Source organism: Dasypus novemcinctus, chromosome 1, assembly GCF_030445035.2.
Source record: "Dasypus novemcinctus isolate mDasNov1 chromosome 1, mDasNov1.1.hap2, whole genome shotgun sequence".
In the NCBI taxonomy this organism is placed as follows: domain Eukaryota; kingdom Metazoa; phylum Chordata; class Mammalia; order Cingulata; family Dasypodidae; genus Dasypus; species Dasypus novemcinctus.
Genome location: NC_080673.1, coordinates 149,726,893 through 149,733,319, shown reverse-complemented (window position 1 = coordinate 149,733,319; position 6,427 = coordinate 149,726,893). Strand labels below are relative to the sequence as shown.

Sequence of the window (6,427 nt, the reverse complement as noted above, 5' to 3'; positions counted from 1 at the left end):
GAATATGTTGTGAGGTAGGGCTCAAATTTTATGATTTTGCATGTGGCTTCAAGTTGTTCCAACAACATTTGTTGAAAATACTTTTTGTTTCCCATTCAGTGGTCTTGACACCCTTATCAAAAATCATTTGGGTCACATTGTGCTGCATTCTTGGCTCCCTGAGGAGTGGAAAGCCAGACAAGCCTTCCACAGCCACTGCCATATCTGGGTGGTACAGCCCCAGACCAAACCCTGGATGGGGCAGGAGCAGAGACCAATCCTAAGAGGAGACTGAAGTTTGTTAGAAGACAAACCCTTCTTCCTATAAATAATCCATAGTGAACTTCTACCTATAAATACTTCCACAGGAAGAAAGGACCTCTGTTATGTACCTGACGTCATACTGGAAACTCCAGAAGAAAGAACGACCTCTGGAAATCAGCAAGGAAACTCCAAGAACTTCTGTGAATCACAACAAGAGTATAAAAGATGAAAAATGCAAAGCTAACTACACAAAACCAAGTGTCTTTCCTTCAACTTCTCTGTAGCAGTTTGATATAGTTATGAATTCGAAAAATAGATATTGGATTATGTTATAATCTGATCTGTTCCTGGGCATGATTGAGTTATGATTAGGGCATTGAGTCCTCACCCCTTGGTGAGTGGAGACTCACAGATAAGAGGCATGGCAAAGAACAGATTTGAGGGTTTTTCATGTTGGAGTTTTGATGCTGGAGTTTGATGCTGAAGCCTTAAGCAAGAGCCCTGGGAAGTAAGCTCAGAGAGGAAAGAGAAGCCAGACCCAGGAAGAAAGGAAGCTTGAACCCAGAAAGAAGCAAGAACCTGAAAGGGAGGAACCTAGGAAGCCTGAACCCTCACAACCAGTTGGCAGCCATCTTGTTCCAACACATGAAAATAGACTTTGGTGAGAGAAGTAACTTATGCTATGGCCTGGTATCTGTAAGCTCCTACCCCAAATAAATACCTTTTATAAAAATCAACCAATTTATGGTATTTTGCATCAGCACCCCTTTGGCTGACTAATACACTCTTCGTAAATCCTCACCTCGAAAGCCTTTTTGGATCTTTTCTCCAAATGTTCTATGCAATGTGAGTGGGAAGAGTCCTGTAGAGAGCAGCTTGAGTGTTAAAACTGAAAAGGATCCACGATCTATGAAAATCCACCAGGGAGAATAAAAGGAAGGGCCACTCAATACCTGGGCTGTTGTGAAACCAGGAAATACCAAGGAGAAAACTGTATTATTTTCAGCCCACCAGTGTAGTCATAGGATAGGATCTATGAAAACAAAAAACTCTTGTGATATTGATGGGAGAGCTACTGTATTTACCAGGTTTTTCTAGGGAAACAGAATGGACAGGAGATATCTGTAAACAGCATGGGATTTTGTATAATTACCTCATGAGACCTTGGGGATGCAAAAGTCCAAATTCCACAGGACAGGTTGTAAGCCAGGGACTCAAGTGAAAGTTCTTGATGAGTTTTCAGGAGACGCTGGCTGTGGGAAGCAGAGATGGAAATTCTCTCTCTTAATGTTGAAATGACATCTCCTTTTAAGGCCTTCAACTGATTGGATAAGACATCACTCATTACTGATGGCAAACTCTTCAGTTAATTGTAGATATAGTCAGCCACACGTACAATCAACTCACTGATGATTAAAGTCCATGAAATGCCTTTGTATTACAACCAACCCATTGCTTGCTTGACCAAACAAGTGGAAACCATTACCTGGTCAAGTTGACACATTAGCCTAACCATCACAGCTACTAAAAGGAGGGAAAAATCAGGAAATCTTAAAAAAGCCAACATACAGGTAGAAAAGATGAGGAAAGTCAATAGCAAGTGCTACCAGCTTGAACCTTTTGCCTTGAGAATTGTTCTGTGCTTTACATGAGTGACAATGGGGATGCAGTCTCTACAGGATGCCCCTGTCTGTCAGACAGATGGTGGCCTTCCTCCAGTGAAGAGCCAGTGCTCTGCTAGCCAGTTGTGCAAAAGGCTGTACAAATTCACTTGCTGTTGTGAAGTTTTGTGGGCAATCCAGATTTTTACCCCCAACCTCAAGTCCTTCTTTGCCCCAGGAGCCTGTGAGGACCTATGGAAAGGGGAAATCTTGAGGTTAGTGAACCACATAGTGAGCCAGTCCAGACATGGTAGCCAGGCTGGACTCAGAGCACCTGAAGAGGCAGAGCTAGTGTGAGCCTGGGAGCCGCTTGAGGAATAACAGCTTCCATGGAAATGTGGACTGCGTGTTGCTTACAAACAGCACTCAGGCCAATGAAAGCAACACACACAAAAAAAGGCGCCTTGGAGGAACCTGACACTCAGATGAACTCTGTGGGTTATATCTGTAGATTATAGCCTTTCAAGAGCTGCACTTTGTTCTCCTAAAGGGGACCTGGCCAGGGGCAGTGTTCCTCAGGGCTGTCCCTCACTGCCAGCAGGTATGAATTTCTATATGAATAATGCAAAATTAGAGCCAGGTCAACACATTGCATGTAAAACAGCAACAGGAAATATGACAGAAGAACTTGTTGGGTTAACTTTTCTCTACGCGCCTGTTCCCAAGAAACAGAATTGTCCACAAATACTGATGATTATAAGAACAGAGAGACTACCACTTAGTAGCCAAAATCCTGGTCAAAGAAGAAAAGAATCTTTGTGCATTAGCATCACTGTGACCAAGGTCAAGAAATACCAACCATGTAAACCCCTGTAAAGACCTACTTTCAGGGATGTTTTATTTGGTTGATTTGTTTGGGATTTTTGTTTGTTTATTTTTGCCACCTGGTCATTGCCAGTTGGACAGTTCCCAGTTGAATGAAAATACAATAAAAGCATCTTCAGAGTACAGCTAACTTGAAGTTGCTGCTGAGGATGACAGTGCGTTTGAGGAAAAAGTGTTTCAGCTGAGTTATTTGTCCTGCCCCCATCTTCTGTGGAGAGTACATTATTGGGGCATGAGGCATCCAGTTAGAAAAAGCAGTAATCTCATGACTTTCTGGAGACCAGGTTTAAAATCCAGCAGCTTTTGGAGCCTTAGAAATATGTGGTTTTTTGGTGCCACAAGATTATTCAGGTTATGCCCTACCAAGTGTTTAGTAGCTCTTAAATGTACATGCTGCTATTTTACATTTATTGTTGAATACTACTACATCAGGCCAGCAGATCCTCCCTGGGTTTGAAATCCATGCAATAGAGAAGATCCTTGCAAACAGTGTAAGGAAAAAAATGTGAAAAGGGACATGTCCCTGTGCTGATGGCACACCAAGCCCTTTTGCCAGGCATTGCCCTCTGGGCCAGGATACTAAATGTGCTGCCACCAGTCTCAGAAGGACTTCCCTGGCTGTGAGCTGGGGTTTCATGACAATCTCTGGGTCCGTGCCAGCCGCAGCTTTAAAAGGGCATTCCATAAGAAAGCAAAAGGGACTGAAACCAAAGAAGAATATTAAAAGTCCATGGGAGAGGCAATTAAAAAACTGACTTTTAAAACTGCAAACATACAACCCAGACATACCATACAAGTGAGTACCACCTTTCAGAGTGTCCGTCAGTCTAGGAATATCTGTACTTATTCACTAGGACTGCCATTGCTTGAGCTGCACCAGAAAATTTGTCTTAATGTTCCATAGTGATGCTTCACATTTGATTGAGGTTGGTACCCCAGTTTCATTCACTTGGCTGTGAATAACAGCCTGTTTTCTTAAAAAATCCACAAAGGATAAAGACCTGTGCCCTATCAAGGACAATCAGAAGAGTACACTGCAGAGCCTGCAGGCACTCCCCAAAAAGACTGCCAGAAATGTTTCTGGGACTAGCATCATATTTGAAATAAGTGGAGTGTCCAATGACAATAATTGCAGCACTTTTAGATGAAAGGTATGCTTAAAAAGGAAAAGGCAGGCACCTTACTTTAGACCTTATGTGCTTGATCCTGTGAGAAAGGTGTTTGTGGTCAGAAATGGATTTCATGCCCTGTGGTGTTTACAGTGTATATAATTGTTGTGTGTTCATAGGGCTATGAAACTGCACATTAAACTTGAACATCTTTACCTTTAGATGAGTGCTTTCGGCTCTCTGTAAATGACACGATTAAAATCCAGTTGTATATAATGGACAACTGACTGAACAACATAGCCATCACAATGCAGCTATAACTGCATTGCAGCTATAATTGTGCGTTATTATATTGTCCTGTCTCAAATTTGTATATCCTGTATAAAATATGAATGTTTCCCAAATAGACTATGCAATTTCCTCTATATAGTATGAATGTTTCTGAGAAGAAACTCTAAATAGTTTAAAGGCTGGCCTGTTTAAAGAATTCCAAATAGTGGTTAACTGGGCAACCTTAAAATTAGCATACAGAATAATCTTTTGTCATATTTTAGTGATCCACCAAGAATAAAAGAATGTTATATAGTCAGATTATAACTTCTTTGTCTACTTTATTCTTTCTGTCTGATTATAAAAACATTTTTTAACTTCAGTCAAAACATAAATCTTTAAAAAATCAGTTGGCCTTAAATATATGGGTTTATTTCTGGACTGTTAATTCTATTCGTCTGGACAATATGTCTATCTTTATGCAAATACCATAGTGTTTTTGATTATTGTGGCTTTGTAGTAAGTTTTGATATATGGATGTCCAAGTCCTCTGCTTTTTTTTCCTTTTCAATATTGTTTCATCTATTATGGGTTGCTTACAATTCTATATGAAATTTAAGACCCTCTTGTCCATTTCTGCAAAAAAAGGTAGTGGAAATTTTATAGCAATTGCTTTGAATCTGCAGATCAATTTAGGGAGTATTGCCATTTTAACTATATTATCTCCCACTCAGTGAGCACTGTGTGGCTTTCCATTTATTTAGATATTCTTTAATTTCTTTCAACAATGTTTTTTTTTTTGCTTTTGGTATACACATATTAGACTTGCTTTGCAAAATTTATTCTTATTTATTTCATTCCTTTTTTCTTTTCATTTCATTTAAAAAAAATTAGAGCCATTGTAAGTTTACAGAAAAATGATGCAGAAAGCAAGGAATTCACGTATACCTCCATTCACACTCACTGTTTTCTCTATTAACATTATTGCATTAGTGTAGTATTTTGTAATAATTGATGAAATGATATCATTATAAGTAGATAATTAACTATGCTCCATAGTTTATTAAGCACTCAAGCTTTGTGTTGTACAGTTCTACTTTTTAAATGTTTTATTCTTGTAGCATGTATACCACTTAAAATTTCTCATTGCAACCACTTTCAAATGTACAATTCAATGTCATTAGTTACATTCACAATGTTGTGCGGCCATCACTGCCATCCTTTACCTCAACTCCTTCATCACCCCAAATAAATACTCTGTACCAATCGGGCACTATGTCCCTATTCTCCACCTTACCTCTTTCTCCCGGTAACCTGTAAACTAGTTTCTGATTCTGTGTCTTTGCATATTCTAATTATTTCATGCAGGTGAGATCATACAATATTTGTCCTTTTGTGTTTGTCTTTTTTCAGTCAACATGATGTCTTCAAGGTTTATCCAAGTAGTTGCAGGTATCAGGTCTTTTTTGTGGCTGAATAATATTACTTGGTATATATACCGCATTTTGTTTATCCATTCATCATGATGACGTACTCCCTCAGCTTTTGTTTATCTGGGAATGACTTAATCTCTTCTCTATTTTTATAAGACAGTCTTATTAGACACAATATTTTTTTTTTGACAAGTTATTTTTTTTTCACTTTAAATATTTCAGCACACTGATTTCTTACCTACAAGGTTTATGATGAGAAACTGGCACAATCTTATTGAGGCTCTTTTGTATATGACACATTGCAGCTTTCATAATCTTGTCTTTCACATTGAACAGTTCAAATATAATGTGACTGAGCATGAAAGAGATTGAGAGGTAAGGAATTTTCTTGTTTGTCTGTTTTTTGTTTACTATTATTATTGAAATAATGAAAATGTTCTAATAATGATTGAAATGGTGTATGCATAACTATGTGAGTATACCAGATACCATTGATTGCACACTTTGGATGAATTGTATGTTTTATTAATATGTATCAGTAAAATTGATTTGTTTAAAAAAACTTTCAAAAATTTTCATGTCTATTATCTGTCTATTCTCTATTTGTTTGATTTCTATTTTTATCTTTAGTGCTTCCTTCTTTTTTCTTTTTTAAGTCTAGTTTGCTTTTCTTTTTCTAATTCCTTAAGTTAGAAGGTTAGGCTATTGATTTGAGATCTTTTTTATTGCAGGGGTTTACAGCTATTCGTTTCCCAATGATGTTTCCCTGCATTCCATAGGTTTGGATGTGGTATATTTTGGTTTTATTAATCTCTAGATGTTTTCTAATTTCCCTTGTGATTTACTCTTTTATCCATTGATGGTTAAAAAGTGTGTCATTTAATTT

At 38.1% G+C, this 6,427-nt stretch overlaps 1 pseudogene; it reads left to right on the top strand.

Annotated features, from left to right (window-relative positions):
- The first annotated feature begins 365 nt into the window (after positions 1-365).
- Positions 366-3,453, top strand: LOC101422456 (F-box only protein 34-like; annotated as a pseudogene).
- Positions 3,454-6,427: the final 2,974 nt, after the last annotated feature.